The sequence below is a fragment of the Thunnus albacares genome, chromosome 4, assembly GCF_914725855.1.
Source record: "Thunnus albacares chromosome 4, fThuAlb1.1, whole genome shotgun sequence".
Taxonomy (NCBI): Eukaryota; Metazoa; Chordata; class Actinopteri; order Scombriformes; family Scombridae; genus Thunnus; species Thunnus albacares.
In genome coordinates, this window is record NC_058109.1 from 15,670,710 (window position 1) to 15,694,151 (window position 23,442).

A 23,442-nucleotide genomic window follows, 5' to 3' on the forward strand; every position below is an offset into this window, starting at 1 on the left:
ATTTCCATCACTACCATTGGAGATCCTTTAAATGGGTGTAACCAACAGCTACAAAATGGTAAGAACAACAGAAAACTGTTCAAGTCTTAGATCTAAAGACGGTAAGAACCATGAATACCATGTCATGTATATCTTCGCCCTTAGTACACATAAATGTAATGGAAATTTTAGAGGCGATGAGAAACCATTATTACTATGCAGAAAGTAACAAAATTAGCCAAACTGTGTCTCACTGCACAGTTAAGGTAACTTACTATTGTCTGGAGTTAGTCCCAGTCATGAAAGTCTGTTTTCTCTCTGTTATAATACACAGGAAAACATCTGCTTACTCTCAGTTTGTAGTCTCTGTATTTTTGTTTCCTTCCTTGACATGTTTGTTTCCCAACAGCTTGCTAACATTGTTAGCTGTTAATGTGACACCAGGTCACTGATTAACACATGCTACTGTATACATAATATATATGTTTTAATGCTGTGTTGTCATGGCTGCTGTATTTCTGTTAGAAGTCATTATTTCTGTGAGGCGTTGTGAGTGCTGCTGTGTTTCTTCTTTCTTGGCTGTTGTGTACAGTATATCTGTTTCTTTCTTCTTTTCAGAAGGAAATTCTAAGGATGTCTCTTAATTAACTTTCAAACAAATTATTCATTTTTAGGATGAGAAAATGGCTGATTGTTTTCCCATCATTACAATTTCCAAGCTTTTTGCCTGTGAGGACTGAGATGTCTGGATACTTTTTTCCATCACACTACATCTTTTCCTCCTGCCTCTGTTTTCTTTCAAACCGGTGTCTTCACTCTCTCTCTGTCCGCTTTGTGATGTATGGTTACTTTTTTGAGATGTTCTACTTCTGCACCAGAGCTGTTTAAAGCCATGAGTCACAACATTTTACTTCAAATAAAAATGTGTTTATGGATGTATATATGATGAGGAATTGGCGTATATGTGAGGGGGAATATTGGGTTTTTCTTGGATGGAAATTAACAGATAAAAAAAACAAACAAGATACAATACAGTGCTTAAAAAACAAACACTGAGACAAGTTTTTGCCTTAACTAATTTAGAAAACTGCCCATTGCCTTTAGATTAACAGAAATGTGTGCTATTTGCTAGGTGTCAACTCAATCTTTGCACTAGTCATTTTCATTGTAGCTTGACTTGCTGGCAGCAGACCCCTGATAGTTTCATAGGTAATGTATAGTAACACCATCATAATCTACATTGGCACAGTTTTATTCATCAGTCATCTGAATAGTAAATATGTGTGACACTATTTTTGCAGTAATGCATTGCACACTGTTTTATATGGCTGTAAATTCACTGTTTTTCTTTGGTGCCTGTATATCTTAACAAGAGTCATATACAAGAGTCATAAGGTTTTTGACATGTTGCGTACAGTTTCATTGCACGTTCTCAACCCATACCAAACCATATTGCGAGCAAGCAAAATATGAAGGCTCACCATGTTATTGATACAGCAGTAGAACCGACTTGACATCACATTAAATTTGGGGGAGGGACTATAGATTGGCTTGTCTGCCTATCAATCTGTCACACACAGAGCTGACATGCCCGTAATCAAGTTTTAAGACACCTCCAGGGAATAATGTATGTCATTATTAATTTCTGGCATTTTCTAAATTACACTGAATGGCCTAAGGGGCAAATGTTTATTTAATTTTCTATATGTCATGCTCAATATCTTGGATGTTTATATTGGATATTTTAGATACCCACAATCAGATTTTGACTAGACATAGTGAAATAATTAGCAATTTTCACAATTACACCAAGCTTGAGCACCACGATGTATGTATTATTGTCAGTACAGTACATCAAATTGCGAACATATGAGGTGACATCTTTTTGGTTGGCGTTCCTAATATTTTGTCCACTCCACTAACAAACATGAAGAGGGCAAAATATTAGGAACACTTTTCAATATAATGCATTCCAGTACGCCACCACCACACACTACAACCTCAATAATAAACATGAAGTATAGTAATTATCACCTCTCTGACAATGTCAACAAAAACAGAAAATGCATAAGCTCCATAAGTGTAGAATTTATGGCAGAGCTGTTGTATCGGACTGCATTAGATTGCACAGGTGTACCTGATAAAGTGGCCAGTGAGTGTATATTTTGTCTTTTTGATTTAATCCACAATTCAAGGTACTCTTGATCATTTAAAGGGCTGATAGATAATTAACTAACAGGCAGACGGACTCTCTCTTTGAGGTTAGACAATAGACAAATGGATAGATAGGTAGATCGGCATTGGATGTGTTGGACTTGTCTTCTCCATGTACTTGGATAATCTGTTTCCAGCTTCCTTCCCGTTCAAGGTCAGAGACAATCTGTGGAGGAGAGTTTTACCTCTCTGTCAGCACTCTTCTCTTCTCTTCTCTTCTCTTCTCTTCTCTTCTCTTCTCTTCTCTTCTCTTCTCTTCTCTTCTCTTCTCTTCTCTTCTCTTCTCTTCTCTTCCGCTTCCTTGCGCTCTTCCTCGCACCTTTTCTCTGCTGCTCTGCTGTCCTGTCCTGCGTTGGAGAAGAGCGCTGGCAATCGTTCAGTGTAACTACTTGGCTCTGATTAATTGGCTTTTTAAAAAAAAACATGGTCCTTGAAAAGTTCCTCTCACTTTAAAGCAACTAATTTTAGATGATGTTTGAAGTGTGAAGGTGCATCAGTGTTTATTCATGGATAGTGAGCACAGTGAGTTCTCCTGTTAATTGTATTGGACAGCAAAATTGACGTGGTTACAAAGTGTTGTTCTCTGTCTGTACCAAACATAATTTTTCAAATCTCCTCGCTGTCAACCGCATGTAGCATTAAGACACTCTAGAGATGAGATAAAAGTATTATATTCAGGACATGTTACCTCATAAATAAAGCATGTTTCTACACAAAGCAATTGTCAACCATTGGCCTGGTTTCCCACAAAAGAAGACTAACGTTGACCTTTTCATGGATGACAAACTTAAGCCAGTTTTTCTCAGTGGCTGAAATAACCAAACATTGACAGGTGCACCCATTAGTGTTTATGTTTGTCATGTTTTCCAGTGGCAGTCAAGAAATGATTGGTAGTTTGGTGAAATAGTCCAGATTGCTGAGCTAAACAGAGTTAAACAGTTTAACTGTATCTACTGTATAAAATGTTTCACGCTATGAGCTACCTTCTGTATAACTTAAGCATTTTATTGCTTTAAGGCAGTGATTTAAGGAGGCCAACTTGTTGTGAGAAACTGACACTCAATGCAGGGATGTAATGTGCAATGACATTATATTTGACTCACTGAGATATTTTACCAAAACCAAACATGTTACTTGTTTCTAGTCTTCAAAAATCATGTCTTCCGAGTGTGCCTGTTTATTTGATATGCTCTTTCTCCCTGTATCTCTCCATCCTACTCTGTGTCTTTTTCTCTAAAAAAATGTCATTTGCTATACACCTTTGTCTTACTTTGTGCACCTGCAACCTTGTGGCATTTGTATCAGATGGAACGTGGAACCAAGCATTATTCTCAAAGGCTTCTCCTTTATGTGCTGTCGGCTTGGATTGTACCTCATTTATATGTCGTTTTGAATGAGTAAATGTAAATGTACAGTAGATACTATAGTAGTAATTCAGACTACATATGCATTTTTTAAAAAGATTATTTTTCCGGGGTATGACAAAAAAGCTTTGCGTCTGGCATTGAATGGTAGACACTTCCATTATGTGATATGTTTCTTAACCCCTTGAAGGCTACCGGGACGCCCTGAAGATTTGCAGTTTAATGGAAAAATGCAGTAAGACTTCATTAATTTTCCTTGTAGGACACTTTGATGTCAGAGTGCACATTTGGTTGCATGAAACTCAGGAAATATTAGAACTTCAGGGCAGATTCTTGTAGATAAGGGGTTTAAACCTGGATATACAGTTACAGACAGTATGGAATTCACCAAAGGATGAAAGACTAGCTGATGACTGTAAATTTCTCAACACCATATTGTTAAGTAGGGCAGTTTACAATTTTTGACAGCAAACTAGACCAGTGTTTGCTTTAATTTTATTAAGTTACATTGTCTTAGCATTGGGTTTATCTTTCCTCTGTGACTGAGTAAGTGAGTAGTTGAGTGGTGAAGTTACACCATTGGTCGGCTGGCCGAGTGATGGAGTTTCCCTATTGGCTGTTATCGTTCAATATGAACCGGCGCGAATAGTTTTCTGTCACATCCTAAGGGGGGCGCTTACAACACTTCCTCTCATTGACTGCAACTCATTCCAAATTTATTGCACACTAAGAACGGAATCAAATCAAACATCTGGTTATGCACTGTAACAGTCTCCATGTGGGGAGCACACATGAAGGAGAGCACACAGTTAAAGCACCCCAAATGATGCTGCCTTCACATGGATTCAGGCAGGCAATAGATGGCAAACTGGATATCGTTTTGGTGGACGAGAGCGGGATGGTTAAATTAGATGAGGCTGGTAGAGAATACCGGCAACGATAACGGTAGACGGTATTGCTGTCAAAAGTTAAAATATTTTAACTTTTTGCTGTCCTCCGTGATGAAATTTGCAACTGGATGTCACACAGCTCCCTCACACAAGGAGAAAACATGGGTGATCTAGACAACGAGAAGCTAATAATTTTGGTGCAACAACACCTGGAAATATACGATCAGAGCTTGAAATCCTTCCAAGATATTGCACCCTAAGAACGGTAGTAGGAGACGAGTAGGAAACGAAACAGCTCTCCAAGCGCCAAGAGGCATGAGAGAGAGCGCACAGTTAAAGCACCTCAAATAACAATCACTCTGATAAAACACTCAGGGGCGAATTTACAAAGAATGACTTGACGCAATGAAATGTGCACCATTTGCAACCACTATCTGTCCTGTCTCAAGGTGTGATTCACAGAAGATATTGCGCTAATGATAGGACGGGGCAAACAAGACCATAAAGTTTTACAGCTGAGTGTAATTTACCCTTGTTTTGCGTCTGATTGAGTAAGTGGAGCGATTTCCAGTGCTTCAGGCTTTTCTCCACATTTCAGCACACAGATTGGTCCATAATGAAAATTGCAGAGAGCACAAAAGCCTCAAATTGCGTGTCTTAAATTAGCAGAGGCACGCACACACAGAGCTCTCCACAATCACAAACCAACCTTCATGTATTTTGCTTCTTTTACTTCTCTAGCATTTTGCATCTGTAACATAATTAGTGAAATGTCAAATGTCAAAGTATAGCTGTTAATGTGACTCAGGCAGATCTGATTCTTACAGTAATGTTGTTCAGGTGTCACTGAACGTATCCAGGATTTCTTAGCAACATCAGTACTGATGTTCTGTTTGTTGCCCACACCTGGCTGTGTGTCACAGCTGGCTGCAGCATCACACAGTGGCTGAAACGATAAGTACAACTCCAAACTGAAAAAGAGGCTGTGCGCATTTATGTACACGGCACAGCAGCGGTAACGTCATTAACACTGGATCAGTCAAGATCTGACGGTAATTAATATTCTGTGTTCTGCTACACATCTACACAGGTCAGCTGTTACACACAGATTCCGGGTTTATACGGTGGAATTGTTTGTAATAAAGCAGCCCTTATGGACGAATCCTGAGCTTCATCAGTGCTGTCAGGATATGTCAAAGACAGAGAGAGAGAGAGAGGACTGAGTGTGAGTGTGCTGCAGTTACCACCAACTCTCTGAAGACACTAATAATTTCACTCTAACTGTGTGTTGCTATTAGCACTGGTCTTTGTGAATTGCACTGTTTTTGCAGTGAGGCTCATTTGCATAGAAAATTTTGCGCCAAATGTATGCATATAATCTAATTTACATATGTACAAGTAGCAAAGGAGCACTGAGACACTAACGGCTTGGCAAATCAGTTTGGGGTGAATTTCACCCTTCGCGGGTGCTTTGTGTATTACACGGTTTCTTTTTGTCTTGTTTGCGCAGGTTTAGTGGCAGCAAAACTGCACAATACTTTTGTGAATTCTCCTCTCAATAGAGTGAGTCTTAGAAAAATGAGACATCTGCAGATAGAAAAAGATGAAAGAGCAGGGGGAGTTAACAGATATTTAGAACAATTAATTAGAATTAAAATAAGTTCAGTTTCAATTCAAACATCCCAAAATATGAGTGGAAAGAATTGTTCTTGCAAAATAATTTATAACCTTTTTTTTAGTCAGTACACTTTAACAACAAATATTACTGGGACCACTACAGAAAATTGAAGATGAACATTTAATATCCAGGAATTTACATTATAGCCACTACCATTGACTATCCCGGTAACAAATTGGCCACAATTTTACACATTGACCATACATGGTCCAGCTATATATTAGGGTTTGACTTAATCTGGTTTCTCCTGCGACTGGCTTCGAAAACCTGTCATTGCTGACTTCAACAGAACAAATGTTTTTCCTTGATGTAGGGGGACAGTACATTTCGCCTGACTATGTGATTGCTTTTTTTTTTACTTACAGAAAAGCAGTATGGGTGTTTTTCCAAGAGCCTTTAAATTCTAATCACCTTAACTTAGCAAAAAGTTGTAAGAGGTTGTTGATATCCTTATCTACTATCCTGTTACATATTAATTAACAAAAAAAGTAGCTAATCACTCCTTTTAAGGAAATAATGTACGCAAGCACTGCAACAAACAAATATTTAAAACCTAATTCACAATGTCTACTCTTGCTGGGAAGACGATATTGTATTCAAGTGAGAATGAACTGTATTCAATCACAGTTGGCTGTATCTATTCATATACATGATCCAGTCTTTTTATAAACTATCTAGAATTGTCCAGCTTACAGACATGCAAGACTGATTAATCCTCTGCCACAGCTTAATCCTCACTCCCACCTCAACCAGGCATTAATTTCCCCTGGAAATGGGGGAATAAGAACTGAATATATGGCTATTTAGGAGGGAGTGTGTGTTGCGAGAAAGACAGAGTGAGGGAAAGGAGATAAATGAAAAAAGAAAAAAAACGAGGAAGCTGGGGTAGATTAATTGCTTTGGACACCCAGCTTTTCTCATCTGTGCCTCAGTGAATCCCCTACCAGCTGAACAGATTTCAGAAGCATTCAGCTTTGTTAGATTATCAGTACAACAACATGGTTTTTAAAAAGTATTAACTCTGCTCTCAGGGGTCAGCCAGTCAGGAACATAGACCCCCACCAGCCAGGTGATGGGTTTCCCCTGCAAGGATTGGGGGCCTGAAATTAGTCTTTCAATGGAACCTAATATACATGCACAAATGGTTTGGAAAAAAAATCTAAATCTAATCTACCATTTTCTAATCGAAACAAGAGCTGTATGTTCAAATAACATCTGATTAAAAATAGATATAGATATATAGTTAGGTATATTTAGCTTAATTGAGTCAAACAAATTCATTATTGTTCTTCAGTAGGGAGTGTGTGTTATGATTTTTTGTATTTGGATCAGTGATGAAACTTGCAAAGGAAGATGAATTTGGATTTTAATGCCAGATAGAGAGCTATATAGTGCAATCACAACTTATTTGTGCAACCAAGACTTAATGGTGTGCCTCAGTCCTCCACCTACACGTATAATTACTCTTCACAAGACTCTTTACAAACCTCTGAAACCTCTCTGTTCACACTTGTTAGTGTTAAGAATGGACATGTGGTCATTCATTAATATTTCAGCACCACCATTAGTGCTGAGCCATCAACCTCTGCACAGTTTCTGGTGAACATTTTATTCAGATTTAACAAGGAACACACTGGCAATTAAAAAAAGGTACCCTTTCTCAATCCTGTGAAATATGGATTAACTCATTATTACATTTATTATGATATGGTTGAGTTTTGGTAGCCAGAAGTCTGTCCAGGCTGCTATATCTTGTGTGGCACAAACAGTGTGTGAAACATTTTATTTCAATTGAATTTACTTTATGTAATGCTAAGAATTTGTTTATTAGCACCTTTGACATTACACTGGTTTCTAGATCAAGCGCGCACATTTAGTTCATATTGTTTTGTCATATTACTAGTTTGTTTAAGTTATATTAATTAATTTCTCTTTGCCTTTGCGTTACCTGGCTGCTGAGTTCTCCTTCCTGATCTGACAAAAGATGGAACTGAGGGTGGAGCCTGGTTATATGCAGAGGCCCAAGCCAAGGACCAGACCAAGAGCTCTGACCACAGGGGGATCATAATTTCTTTGTGTTGCGTTTTAGTCATTGCCTATGTTGTCCTCCCCGATGTGTGTTTATTGGTTTGATTAGCCAGTATATATGTTTCTCTATCGTGTCAAGACAATCTCTCTACCCTACATATTCCATATGTACAGACCTCCAAGGGGACAGCTGAAAGGGATACTCTTTAAGTACACCTGTGGTGGCCACGCACTGATTAGCAACACATGGTCGTATAAGCAACACATGTGCGTGGCCTCTCCCGATTCCTTGATTTCCACAATCAAGCAGTCAGATGTATGTATCTTGACATTTGAGTTGCGCATGCTTTAGCATGTGTGTTTGACATCAGCATTGTCCGCTTACCTAGTGAGCAGGAGAGCTGGTCTGCAGGCCCCTCTCTGGGTTGCTGTATTGTCTTTTCTACACAGGCTGGTGGAAGTGTGATAGCTTGTGGCATTGGCTTTGCCAGTCTGCTTGCATAGCCATTGTCTCACGTGAAATCCAACCTTGTCAGTGGAGCACTTGTGTTTCCCAGCTGATTGCTACACCACCGTGGCCAGGTGTGGCTTGTGTGTATTGGCGGAAGTACCATCTAATGCCCACAGCCATAGTCCCTCGTGGAATCCGACCTAGGCGGAGGACGCGAGCAGGCATACTTTAGCTGCATGTAATTCCAAAGGGAAAACAAAACAAACAGGAAAAAGCCAGGTAACTGGCATGCATCCATGGTCCACTTGGGCTTCCGTGTCAGCATGTTGATGTATAAGGCCTAAATAGTGCCACTGAGTTCATACATTCCTTTTCAGTTCACAAGCATTCACATATTTTTTGTTGTTCAGAGAAAATGGCAATCCCAATAGGCCACACCTGCCAGGACCCAGCCTCATGCATGAATTGTTTTATCCTGCCAGCCAGAGTGAGGGAGGCTAGGGCTCTAGCATTTTCTCGCAAATGTCCAGCCACTCTCATTTGGCAGCTGCGGCAGGCGAAGCAGCCAAGAGTAGTGGTTTGGAATGACCAAGTGGGGGTGGAGTCTCTATCACTTCATACCTTGGGTGTGGCTGTCAGGGAAGAGTTGGCAATGCCCTCCCCTGCGGCTACAGGGACAGCCTCACCTACTACCCAGCACCCCACGTCCACCCTGGGAGGGCAGGAGGAGCCCCAGATAGCAAAATTGCTGTTGCCCAGATCCAGCCCACACCTGACACTTTCGGCACTTTTATCCAGCCCACATACCCCATGGAATGATGGCACTTGAGCGGTCTGCTCCTGTCTCCCAGATCTGGGCCACAAGCAACCCATATGTCAACCAAGAACAAACCAGATAAACTAGAGCTGGCCCACATTCAGAATATACATACCTGAGAGCACCGCATCTTTACCACAAAAGGCCCATATTTGATCTGGGATATTTGGCCCATATTTGCTATTTTACATGTGGGCCATTTCAGGCTCACATCCATTTTGTCCCAGCCAGAAGAAGGCCAGCAGTGCTGCATCATTGCCTGAAGTGGCCCACTTCCGTATGCTATCTGGGGCTGGATCTGGTACACCCCATGTTGGATGTGTCAGATGAAGGGGAAATTTATATCTTGGGGTTTGACTCAGAGGGCGAAGACCTGCCCCTAGGTCAGGTGTGTGTAGAGACAAAGCAGAAAGCAGGTAGAGGAGGAGCAGGAGCAACCACCTTCCCTCTATCACCAGCTCATTACTTGGACTGCCTGGGCATCGGAAATTGAAATGCCAGTGGAGCAAGGCCGGAGGGCTTCCCGTTTTGATGATGAAGAGGCGAGTCAGTCGTGCTCCTTTTCTGTACCACTTCTTCCTGATTTAGGGGAACTGGCACTCACTGACATTGCTAAACCATCTGAAGCCAATCGCTGGTCAGGTCTATGTAGATGGTTAGCAGATGTGCATGATCGGGAGAGGATTGGTTGGCTGTGGACCACCACCTCCTATGGATCAGGCCTTAGGGGCCTTGGTGTCCTCCACCAAGTCTGACTTGGGGAAGTCAAGCTGCCCAAGCTGCTTGTCCCAGTTCCATTCGGGGGCCAGGGTAACCTGGAGATTGTTCCTCTGCCTCTTGGGATTGATGGCAGCCACGGTGTACATGGTGCCCCTGGCTCTTCTGAACATGCGCCCAGTGCAGCTCTGCCTCCTGAGCCTTATACTTTGCCCACAGAGAAATCTGCAAGCCAGTGTTGGTGACACACAGACTGCACATAGCACTCCATTGGTGTGAGCAGCCAGCCAGCTTAACACGAGGCAATGCACTTTTGCGTCGCCAGGTGGTGTCATCCAACACCTCCCTGGTTGGCTGGGGAGCCGTCCACGAGGGCAAAGGCTTCAGTGGCCAGTGGCATGGACCCTGGTTAGCAAGGCACATAAATCTTCTGGAATTGCAAGCTATCTATCTAGCTCTTCTGCACTTCCTGCCAGAGCTGAGGAGCCACTATGTGCTGGTTACAACAGACAGTACAGTGGCAGCAGTGTATATAAACAGGCGGGGGGCCTGGACTCCCCTCGCCTATGTAGATTGGCTCGGACAATATGGGAGTGGGCACATCTCTCATCCCTCTTTTTCTCCATAGGGAGAGGCAATCTTCCCCCTGGGCATGGATGCAATGGCACATCAGGGTTGGTCCTCGGAAACTGGCAGAGGGTTGTTGTGACCTTATTGCTCAGTTTCTTTAAGGTTCTTGTAGGGTTGCTCCCTACAACAGAAGGCCAGCTGTCCCTCCACGGGATTTTTAGGTGGTGCTGTCAGCCTTGCAGCATGAGCCATTCAAGGCCCTGGAAACAGTTGGGCTGAAATGGCTTTCTCTCTAGACAGGGTTCTTGTTAGCAATTGTGTCAGCTTGTGTCAGTCACTGTTGTGCCCTGTCAGGGCCTTAATGCTGTCTCGTCATCAGACACATCCCCACAGGACAACAGACTAGCTCTTTGTCTGTTACAAACCTAACTGCCTTGGGCAACCACTCTCTAAGACTAGTCTCTCTCATTGGGTTGTGTATGCAATCCAACAGGCGTATAAGAAGGCAGGAAGGCCTGCCCCAGCAGGGGTATGTGTGCATTTTACGTGAGGCCTCGCTACCCCATGGGCCTTATGGGGAGATGCCCCTCTATCTGAGATTTGTACGACAGCCTCTTGGTCAACCCTGTCCACCTTTTTTAGGCTCTACTGCATGAATGTGGCAGCCAGCACCCCATTCAGTGTGTGTATGGGCTCAATGCAGCAAGACATGGCTTGACATACCATGCCTCTGGGACCACGGCTCTTACAAGAAAGGACCTTGGCTCGGAGTGATGTCTTTTTCTATCAAAGCTAGCCTTGCAACCTGGCAGGCTAAGTGGCCTTCCATCCATTTACGACTGGCCTTAGCGTGTGGCGGGGCCCGCTAAGCCTTGGTGGCGTCTTGCACCTAGGCCATGGGTGTGTACATAGTGTATATTTGTAAATAGTTAGCCTTTATCTGAGCACATGGGTGAGCACATGGGTGAGCACTCTGGTGGCGTTGACATCTTATTTGAACTCAACTGCCATTTCAGGCTCCCGCAGGAGCAGCTGGGTCTGCTTGGTTTCCTTGCGGTGTGTCTTACAGAGTCCCCATACATATGGAACATGTAGGGTGGAGAGATAGTCTCGACACAATAGAGAACAGAAGGTTACATGTGTAACCCAGGTTCTCAGACTAGAGAGACAATCTCTCCAGCTAAAAGCTGCTCCAAAATGTGTTCCAATCAAGGTTAACTGGAGAGGCCACACATGTGTGGTGCTTATATAACCACGTGTTGCTTATCAGTGCGTGGCCACGACAGGTGATGTGTCTTAATGCACACATGTAACCTTCCGTTCCTTCATGTCTCATTCGGTTCTGTTAGCTGAGTTTACATCTTCTTTTGTTCGCCTTATTTTTCAGTTGAGTTATATTTTGTTGACCTCTTTTTAAAGGCCCTATAACTCAGTTAATTTAGTTACCTTCCTTTATTTGTATTTATTGCTCTTTTTGGGAAAATAAACGCAGCTTTAAAATTTAAACCTGTGTTTCCTTGTGCCTCGACTGCTCGGTCCACGCCAACACATAAACTCATGTTAAGTACTCATGTTAAGCCTTAATTTCCATATTGATATAAAAAACTTCAAACCTTATGACTATATAATGCTTTAAAACACTTTTGTGTGCATTAATACCAATAGTCTGTTGTATTAGTACAAATATGTTGACATAGAAAGTCTTCATTAAATAATTGAACTCAATGATGAACCCATGAGTAGACTTACAGTTATAATGGCAATTATGCTGTCATTTTGAGAAAATGAATGAATGACATTTTTTGGGATATTGCCACAGTAAAAAGCAACCAGAACCATGGGAAGAGGATGATATGACAACACCCCTATATTACTCAAACTGGGGATGTTGTACTTGCATGGCACAAGCCGTAGACTGCTGGCCCCCTTGAACAGACAAGTTCTAACTTTGTCTTTCTGAAAAAACTCCTTTGGTACAGCCTCAGTTAAAAAAGGTAGAGTGAGGGTTTGTTGCTGGTTTTTGTACTGCCTGCACTATCTTTGATTGGGTAATGTCACCATCTCCTCTGCCTACCCTTGCCTCTGGGTTTGGTATGCAGGAAGCTAAGCTAAAGCGAATTTGACTGAGTTCACCCTAACTGTTGGACAGTGTCTCCTTGTCTGCTGGCTCTGTGTGTGGGTGTGTGTATGTGAATGTAGGTGTCTTGAGTTTTTGTGCTACTATCAGACTTGTGTGTGTGTTTCCATTAGTCTTATGGCTTATGGCTGTCCTTGGGGAGTTAGATGAAGCTCTCCATCACTATCGGAACAAGGACTGAGAGGAGAGAAAAAGGAACGCAGCAAAGGAGAGAGAGGATACATGAAAGGAGATTCACAAGATGATTTCCAAAAATTAGAGATTTTTTTTTAGTTTTTTCTCTATTCTAAAACTATGTGAAGACAGTCCATTATGAATGTCTGGGACTTTTTGTATTTTCAATTCATTAAATTGTATTCTTAATGAAAGGATTAATCGTTTAGTTGATAAAATGTCCAAAAATAGTGAAAAGCACACATAATTTCCCAGGGCCCAAGATGACATCTCCAAATGTCTTGGTTTGTCTAACAGTCCAAAATCAAAAGAGGTTCAGTTTACAATAATATAAGACAGAGAAAAACAGCAAACCCTCATACTGGAGAAGCTTGAACCTTTTTTTTTAGTAATGTTTTTTTTATTATTAAATGATTAATTAATAATCAAAAAAGTCAGCATTTGATGTGCTGTCAACAAACTGATTAATTGATTAATTGTTGCAGCTCTACAATATTTACCAAAACAAACAATTTTAAGATGTCACCTTCATTTCTTGGATATTGTGATGGCTGTTTTATAGGCCAAACAACATATTCATTAATCAAGCACATAATCAAGAGATTAAGCAATAATGAAAATGATTGTTTATTGCAGCTCTCAAATATTCATAATGCCACCATATACATAGATTCATAGGAGACTCCTGTGTCATCCCAAGTGATAAAAAGTAATGTTTACTTTAGCTTTAATCTGGAAGTGGTTTGGTGGTGCTAAGGTGGGTATGTTGCTGCATCGCCATCAGATAAGACCTGTATAGTAAGTTAAATATGGTCTGTGGTGAACAATGAATGTGTATGGGCTATTTATTTATTCTAATAATTTATTATTCTTATTATCTTATTCTATTCTTATACGATATAGCTTAACAAATGGCATAGTGCAGCATGGCTGACTGTGGAGCACAAATAAAATGATTTGTCATCATGCAATTTGAAGAATGACAGCAAAAAATGTGACTGGATTAGTGATTTACATCCCTGAGATGCTATAAATTAGCTGCCCCCAACCACTGGGCCGTGGACTGGTACCAGGATGCAAAGCATTTGCTACCAGGAACAATATGATTTGTCAAATAAATAAATGAATAAAAAAACGTGAATATTAAACATATAACATTATAGGCTGTATGGTAATTTCATTGAACTTGGCACAGTCTGTCTGTGCTGTACCTTTCTTACCTACAGTCTAGCTCTGAATGGTGTCACTTACATTCTCAGGCAGCCCCACTGGGCTTAAATTATACCACTCACGGGCCAGGCCCATAGAGCGAGACATTCTAGGTGTGGGTGAAATACCCCCCCCCCAACCCCTACCACATCCCAACCCCCCACGCCTGGGACAGCATGTCCCTGTGTAGCAGGAGTTGACATGGCTGTCCACACAGCAGTTGATAAATCTCCGCCAGCCAGTGCATTGCTGGCCAGTGCGGAGCTATTAGAATCAGTGTGTGGCAGTGCTCCCTCACTCTGGACAGAGTGGGGGGTATCAGAGCCAAAGGAGGAAATGCGTACAGGAGAATGGATGGCCAGATGTGCGTGAGCACGTCCACGCTGAGAGGCATACCTAACCCTCGCATTGACACAAACCAATCCACCTTGGTCCAGCTGTAACACATCCACGCTTGACTCACAATTGCTGGGTGCAGAGTCCATTCTCTGTATGGTGGCATGCCCCTGGATAGCAGATCTGCCCCCAGGTTCAGAAATATGCTCTATGTGTTTGTATCCAGACGTTACTTAAATGTTATGATGCTATTGACTTATAAATCTAACCTATATTCCAGTCATGATTAAACCGGTCCGCGGTGTAAAAAAGGCTGGGGTCCCCTGCTATAAATCACATCAAAATCAGATGAATTCTTTATGGAAGTTAACCATGTTTTAAAAGAACATAGTATAAACTAAGATTAGCTGCTTTTCTGTTCAGTACTACAATAACATCCACATTTATTATGTCCTCTTTCAAAAATACCCTCTCAGATTGTGATCTTTAATTCTTTAAAACATCACTGTGTTTCAGATTTTTAACACACTGTTTTAGAATTTGCACTGTACTTTAAGTCTTCAAAACTTTCTGAGATTATTGCTACAAGGAAGTACAAACATGCAGTGTGTGAGTAACATATTAGATAAGAAGGACGGTGTGTGATTGTGACCTCTCATAGAGAAAGGTTAGAGACCTTTGGGAGTCATCTCATTAACGTCATGCTTGTGTGTGTATCCACACACACACAGTACATGGTCCTGTTTTACTACTGCACTCAGGAGATGGTCTAAGGCTTCCGCAATTAATAAGGCTAATGGTTATTGGCTGGTGGCTAGTGACCAGGATATGAGATGTCTGATTGACCCGAGGTAAACATGGCACTTTATGGGTTAACAGATCCCTTCTGGAAGGAAATGGAGCTTTTACGAGAGGGAGGAAAGAGTCCATTTATAGACAGGACAGAGAGGATGAGGAGCATTATACTAATGTGTCTAATAGGCTTCTTGAATGACTGTCATTTAATTAAGATGGATGGCATAAATTTCTCTTAAGCTAAATATGTGTGTGTGTGTGTGTGTTTTCTTAGGTGCTCAGACGTGCTTTCAGTGTTTGTTTAAAATTAGCCTACCTGCAGCATTTTCATTTTAATGAGACAAGTGTTTCCAAAAAATCTAAAACGAGGTTTGGCATACTTTTTTAGCAGGAGGACTGCGCAACAGAACCTCTGTGAACATCTGAAGGCGTTAACAAACTACCTCAGTTTTTATATAAACCTTGGCTTAGATAATTGTACAGGTGAGGTCAAGGAGGAGAACCAAATCAGGGGCGATGTCACAATGTGTGAGGATTCATGTGGGCAGCACAGGACGGTGAGAGTTTGAGTGGATGGACTGGTGTGTATGACTGGTACCTCCAGGTTCTGGCTGCTTGTGATGCTATTGTCCTCTTGTGCTCTTTCTCACAGGTTTTGGTGCACTGCAGCCCTGAATTATCTCAGACATGCTGCATTGATATTCAAGGCCTGTTTCTGATCCCCATCACTGCTCTCTCTCGCTCTCTCTCTCTCTCTCTCTCTGTATGGCTTCCTCCCTCAGAAAATCTCTAGTTCTCTGCCTTGTCCAAGATAAAGGGTCCTAACAGTTGTTCTTTAAAACAAATATCTTACATAACTCACCCTTGGTAAACTAAATAATTATATACAAACTAATACTAGATACTCAAACCAATATAATGCTCAAAGTTAGTGCAAAGTTATCAAGTCACCACAAATAATGTAAAACGTCTTCTACATGTCCCTAATAGGCAGTAATGTACTATTTTTGGCACAGGCAGTCCTGTTAAACAGCTGCACTTCTGTTCTATTCTATCTGCGTTTACCTGCATTGCTGCAGCTACTGTAGAAATCTCTTGTTCATGCTGAAGTCAAGGTGTCACTTGATGAATAATCTCCTTTTTCTCCAGCCTCCCTAAATTGGTCCTGATTTGAATTTGTATCTTATCAGATTAGATCAGAAATGTCCACAGTATCCATTATAAGACCATTTGACCTACACAGCATATATCAGAAGATATTGAATTTAACTATTAGCAAACATCCAAAAAGCATTGTCAATAGCAAGTAAGCTACAGTAGTTTCAGTTAACAACTCTGGTCAGTCAGTTGAAGGGCAAGTTCCTTCGAAGTGATCCTCTGCAGTAGTCCAGTGCAAGACATGGTGTCTCAGATCAATGCCAGCCACAACGGGATGTTTGCAGTAGTTGAGGCTTGCTAAGCAACTGAAGCAAGCCTGATCGCTTGACATTAACCTTGACAGATTCCAGTCTTTCCTCAAACCAAGCCAAAGCCAAACATGAGACCCCTTTTTTTCTCCTTTATGAAAGCATCAACCTGAAGGCTTCATTTCAGATAACTGAGGATGTGCTAATTCTGAAGAGGAACAATTGTGCAGCAGTAGTGCTACTGTACGGCATGCAGTAAAATCTGAGTCTCTCTACGATACTGTAGGTATGTCATTACATACTGTATATTGTATCAGCTGTCCCAGTGTATCCTACATGTGCTGAGCTCAGCTCTGTTTAGCGTTTACTCATCCTAGTGGGAGTAGTGTTAAGAGGGGGAATTCTGCTAGTGATGCTGGTGCTGTCCAACATCTGATATTTACATAATACACCTGTGACACAACAGGAGAGAGAGAGAGAGAGAGAGAGAGAGAGAGAGAGACATTGAAAACAAGATGAAGGTGTGTGCGAAATTGTGGCCAGTTTGTTACAGGGATAGTCAGTAGTAGTGTCTATCATGTAAATATTAACGGATATTAAATGTTCATTGGCAATTTTCTGTAGTGGTCCCAGCAATGGATCAAATTCTGATAGTGAAAAGAGTAATTTGCGGCGGTTGCATGACGCTCAAAACAATTTTACAGCTGTAACTGTAGCAACGGAGTAGGCTACAGCAGAATGTATGATGTAAGCACATGTCAACAGTGTTTTTGTAATAACTCTCACTGCCAGAAAGGGGAGACAAAAGTCCCGCTCTTCAGCTTTAAGCAACGTTTGAGAAAAAAAAAGGCTATAAATACAATTGCAAGAACAATACTTTCCACTCATATTCTTAGGATGTTTGATTTGAAAGAGAACTTATTTGAACTATTTTAATGATCTGTTAACACCCCCTGCTCTTTAATTTGTTTCTATCTGCGGATGTCTGTAAACATTTGGTCTCACCCATATAGTCTCATCTGTATGTTTAGGTGGGATTAGCATGCTAGGCTAACAGACTTTATATCTGTGCCGTGATGTCTTTCAGAGCACACAAACACCATAAACACACCTGTCACCTTCCACAGCATGGTGCTGTTAAACTGGAGACACCACAGCTACACCTTATTTTTATACAGTCTCTGGGCTAAACACAGCACAGCATGGTTATGCTAACGATGCTAGCCAAGCTAACTAGCTGCTAGCCGCCATGCAGGCTGGTAAAATATGTCCGTTGCATCTCTTTGTATCCGCAGGTTGGTGCTGCTGTCAGTGTCGGAGCCTCCGTGTGAGATGGTGTAAATGCCCCCTGAGGACGTAATAGAAACTGTTTGCACCAATTAATTTTGAAAGTGAAATGGCCAATTGGGAAACTCCAAAACTGGGCCGGTTGACCAATGGCGTAACTTAAGCACTCAGTGAGTTAGTTAGTCAGTCAGTGACAGAGAGACATTTGGGGTCATAGGGCTGGTCCGTGGCTGGTCCAGCCAAAAATAGACACTGACAAAACAGAGAGAAAATAACAGAAGAAGACAAATAACAGCGAGAGCGAAGGGTAGCAGTTTGACACAGTGAAGCTCTCATGCCCCTCGTCCTCCCCTTCTCTCCAAGCAAGATGTGACAGGATGAGATGTGGGATAGTGACGTGACAGCAACATGACACAAAGCTGTTACCCTCTCCTGTCGTGGCTGGCTTGCTGGATAGCCAGATGACTGGTTGGAGCAGAACAGGTGTGTTTGTCTATGTGTGTGTGTCAGCGGTGGATGACACATACACACACACACATACACACACATACACCCATACATACACAGGCACACAAAAGCATTATGTCCTGCAGCCATCATGCGCACTGTGGTGAGCTGTTTGCAAGTTTGCGTGTGTTGTACTGTGTGAGTATCGCGATCTGCACAAGAGTGAAGAATGAGCCTGACAACGATGTATGTCCTTGAAAGTTACTCTCCCCTCCTTTTTTCACTCAAGTACTCTCTTCTTCTCTTGCTCCACTGCTTTCTTTCCTTTGTACTGCCATCACTGCCCGCCTTGTTCTCTACCATCATTCTTCTCTCTTTTTTCTTGACCTCTCTTTTGTCTCTCCTTTTTCTTGCTCCTTTCTCCACTCTTGCTCCAGTGCTCCCCCTCATCTTCTCCTCTTAATATATATATCCCTTCTGTCTCCTTTGGTCCTTCTATCTTTTTTTCACCTCTCTTCCTTCTTCAGTCATTTCCATTTGAGGTTGTGTGCGTGTCTACAGTGGTCCTCCTGCTCTGCTCTGGGGGCAAAATGTCAAAGGGAGGGAGTAAGAGGGAGTCATGAAGAGAGAGAGAGAGAGATGTAGAGAAAAGATAGACACTCATATTTGTTCTTTCCTTTTCTTGTCCAGGTTGCCAACATTTACTGTCCCTCTATCTTGATTTTTCCATCCATTTATTTTCCCATCTATATATCTTAATCTCTGTATCGAGTCAGGAAAAAACCTTTGCAAGTGAAGAGCAGCCTTTCTGCTATGCAGCACTGTTCACATACACACACACACACACACACTCCCGGACACACACACACGCCCACCCCTGCCGCCTGCCGACATGGTACAGGCTGTGCATTGAGACAGCCCCAGCTGAGGCAGTAGCAGTGAGAGTGCAGCTTAGCGAGTCTCCACACACACACGCACACCTACACTCACTCACACACACATACACACACACATACTGCACACCGCTGTGGTGGTTTGTCCGCTGCTGCATGTGCCGTTGCAATATCATTTTTAGGTGGGAGGATTTTCACATCACGGTGATGGTGGTGATAACCTTGCTGCCATGTAAGTATACACTGTCCTTGTGTAAAATGTGAATGAATGAACAGCTTATCTTTGTTTGCTAGTGTTGTTTCTTATGATTCTGTCGGCGTAAATCATCATCTGTAAACATTGTTACATGTGAGTCTGTGGTTTGTGGGTGTACAGAACATGGATAATATTGTAACCCTGTATCGATATGCAAGGTGGTTGAGGAGCAGGTGATCTGTCAGAGAAAGAGAGGGGAAGGAGGATGAAGAATGCTCTGTGCTAGAGTGAATTCTCCTGCAGAATGCAGTCATGTTGGGAGATCTGTTTGATCTGTGTGTGTTTATTCTACATATATGTGCATGTAGATATATATATATATTTACATGCACGTACTGTATATACAGTATATCATGCATGTTGTGTAGGTTGCCTGCTCTGCATCAAATTCTGACTTTTAGGAGAAATCAAATCCCCTTGTCTTGTCATTTCTCAGGATGAAGATGTTTTATTGCACACTGCTTCACTCAGTCAGGACGTCTGTAGGCAGCATGAAGTCTGCAGTTTCTCTTCTCTGTCACACTTACTGACTGGTTCTGTCATAGCAGCAGATTTTGCTGCCGTAACTGATCATGTGTGTTTGCTGGCTTGCTGTCTTCACTGCATTAGCTAACTAATTGGCATGGGGACTGAATTAATAGGGAACATTATCACCTCTCCTCTTTTATCTGTTGGCTGTCTGCTTTTCTGGATGACTGGTTGTCTGACTAGCTCTGTGGCTGACTGCTGTCACTCACCGATGAATTGGTAATTTAAGTGTCTGGTTACTTGAATGTTTTCTTTCATGTCTGATCAACTGACAGGGGGGGATCACTGGCCTGTTGTCTGGATGGCTGACTTGTCTGTCGGGTTAGTAGACAGCCAGTTAGTCAGTGTGCACACCAAAAAATTCAATTTCGAGAAATGTCAGCTGTTGGACAAGTCAGTCAGACAACCAGTCAGCCATTTGCTTAGCCACCAGTTCATTCAGTCATTCAAGTATTCGTTTAGTCAACCAGTCGTTTGTCAGTTCATTCGGTCATTCAGTAAGTCAGCCACACTGTTAGACAGGCTGTCATAGGAAATTGATTGTGCCTCTGTTGGGGCTGGGATGACTGTGTGACCTCAACCATCAGCTTCACTGCACCAAGACAGTCAGACAGCTCAGAAGCAGCGTGTCAGTCCTCTTTCAGCACAATTTTCTCTGTGCCTTTCTCTCCTATTTCTTATTTTATGTCTTTATGTCTCCACGAAACATACAGTTGATGAGACATTCATGAATAATGTTACTAATAAATATTCACAGCATACAGGTTGAAAATGGAGGACAGAAGGAAAACTTGTAGTAAAAAAGAAAGGAAAAATGTATGTGCTGGCTGTGTTGTTGTCATGTTGTTGTTGTTACACACAATTTCAGATTTCTAAAATTAAGTTTTTAAATCAGGTGAAGTTTGCACTTCCAAATCAGCCTAGGGGTAAACCTAATAAATACTGTGTAAGTAGCTTTGCAGTCTGTCACAGTTTGTAAATACAATGGTTCCCTCTTCCATATGAAGGTCCTTTTTGCATGAACTCAAAAATGCATATATTTATTATTCCTTTATACTCCTGAATTCATCATGACATTTCACAAGTAATTTAATAATAATTAAAATGAAAAAACACATTTTTACAAGAAAAAACAGCCTGCAGTGGAAATCCGTATGTTGCTCTGCCCTGTCATATCTTATATAGTCAAGAGAGAATCTGTTCGCGACGCAGTGCATTCAATTTTGCTGTGTCATCACCACCTCTGTGTAACATAGCGACAAACATAGAACAAAAGCAGACTTCACAGTCATTTTTCTACAAACTAGTTTTGTATAGAAGACTTGAGCCAAGGACAGGTACACTAAGAATTAATGCACAGTATCTGTCCTTGTCTTGTTGGTAGTAACAAATGACAGAAAATGATAGATGACGAGCTTTATAAATAGCTCATTTTGATTTTGTATGCTTGTCTACCAGTGAACAAATTCTTAGAGAGCAGATGAGAGGGAATAAAAGGAGAGGAGTGTGAGTATAGCAGTCAGTTAAGAGGGAGGCAGGGATGTCATTAAATCTGAGGGCAGTTTAAATACAGCTCCTATTCCTTTAAATCAGCCCAATATTCAAATGCAGTAAGGTGGGCCTCACTTCTGCGTGAAAGTACTCCATGTGCCTAATTATGTGGTCCTTAAACTGATCAGATTGTGCATTTTTAATAATCTTGTACACTGTGTTAACTCAAATTGCATGTTTTAATCAGTCTGTCTGCATGGCACTTTACAGATCAATTGACCAGCTATTTCCTGGCAGAGTTAAGGCAGTTAATGTCAATAATTCCCCACGAACTTGGTAACCAGTTATCCAAATATGGTATGTACCAAAATTTGATAAAGATTTGATGCAAAATGTTCTAGTCAATGTTAATGGGAGTGGTGTTTATCATACTCTCTATCTTGATTCAAGGAATATACAGATAAAAGATTTTTTTCTCTTAAACTGTGGTTTATGAGTAATAAAAATGCTTTCTAACTGGCCACATGGGGACACTAATGGTGCCATTTTTTAATAGACTGAGAGCAAAATTATAGGGACCTTGTGTACAAAGTTTGATGTCCTTAATAATTAGACTGTATTTAGACCAAATCAAGTGGTACGACGAAAATGCCAGTCCTCTACTCCCATTCAAATGAATGGGAGTAATGTGTTTAGGCTGCAGGGCTTTTGGCCGCAGCATTGCTTCACTGGCCTGTAGCAAGAAAGTTTATCCAGAGTCAACTTTTGGAGAAACGCAACCTGACGTCACGCTGCAGTGGCCAATCACAGCCGGCAATCAGACTGATCAGAGTTGTTAAATCCTGCCATGAGAGAGTACAAAGATGTTACTAGGAGGAGGAGAAGACATTTCTCTTTGTTGTAGAGCAGCTGTGGTCAAGCGAGCAAGAGAGTGAATGAAGAGAGGGAGCGGTGGTAGCGAGAAAGCCGGTGAATCAGATCAGTAAAACATTATTTTCTCATTGTTTCACAGTGGTTACGTTCTAGTGCACGAACACGCCCACACCCCCACACCTCCGTTCAACCCTGTGGTGGTGCGCTGCAACACCTGATTTGGTCGGAATACGGCCTTATAGTTTTTTGAGATATTGAATGAGAAAGACCTAAGCATTTGCATTTTGTACATATGTCTGATCACTACTAAAGGTCAAAGCACACCGATTTTATATAGTTTCTGTGTGACTAGTCCAACACATCCTCCTAATTAAACGACAGTATAGGTCTAAAATTTAGCCGGCAAAAAACAACGTATAGTTATGTTACGCCATCTAGTTATCTGCCATCTGCACTCCAGAATGACCCTTAATATGCCACTTTCCAAAACTGTTACAAATCACTGTAATTATGTGTTATGGTGTGACAACACTGTGGTTAAGGTCTGGTTAGGTTTAGGCACAAAAACTACTTGGTTAGGATTAGGGAAAGATCATGATTTGGGTTAAAATGATCACTTGAAACATGGTTTATACTTCCTTAAAGTTACTTTCTTAGTCAACATGGCAACAGTAAACACCACAACGTTACAGTTTTTCTAAAAAATGTCCTGACTCACGGTTGGCAACGTGACATTAGGAGTTGAAAATGGGAAGTGAACAGTGGTCTCCCGCAGCAAAGTCCACATTTGCCATCTAACTATCTAGCCATCCACCCAACCTAAAAATCATCTCATCAAGTCAACTTAGATTGATGTCATCTGAACTGCGTCACCTCCCTGGGTCATAATTACTATAGCTGCT

General features: G+C 41.6%; 1 protein-coding gene across 10 annotated transcripts in view; it reads left to right on the forward strand.

The window, feature by feature from the left end:
- The window catches only part of atp2b2 (ATPase plasma membrane Ca2+ transporting 2), a 152,576-nt gene that overhangs the window by 36,923 nt on the left and 92,211 nt on the right, over window positions 1-23,442 (forward strand). Inside the window, exon 1 of one of the 10 annotated variants that reach the window (XM_044348945.1) lies at window positions 19,469-19,624. The exons of the other annotated variants lie outside the window; for them this stretch is intronic. The gene's annotated coding sequence lies outside the window, so the exon portion shown is untranslated. Of the gene's footprint in view, window positions 1-19,468; window positions 19,625-23,442 lie in introns of those variants that run through there. 10 annotated transcript variants of the gene reach the window in all.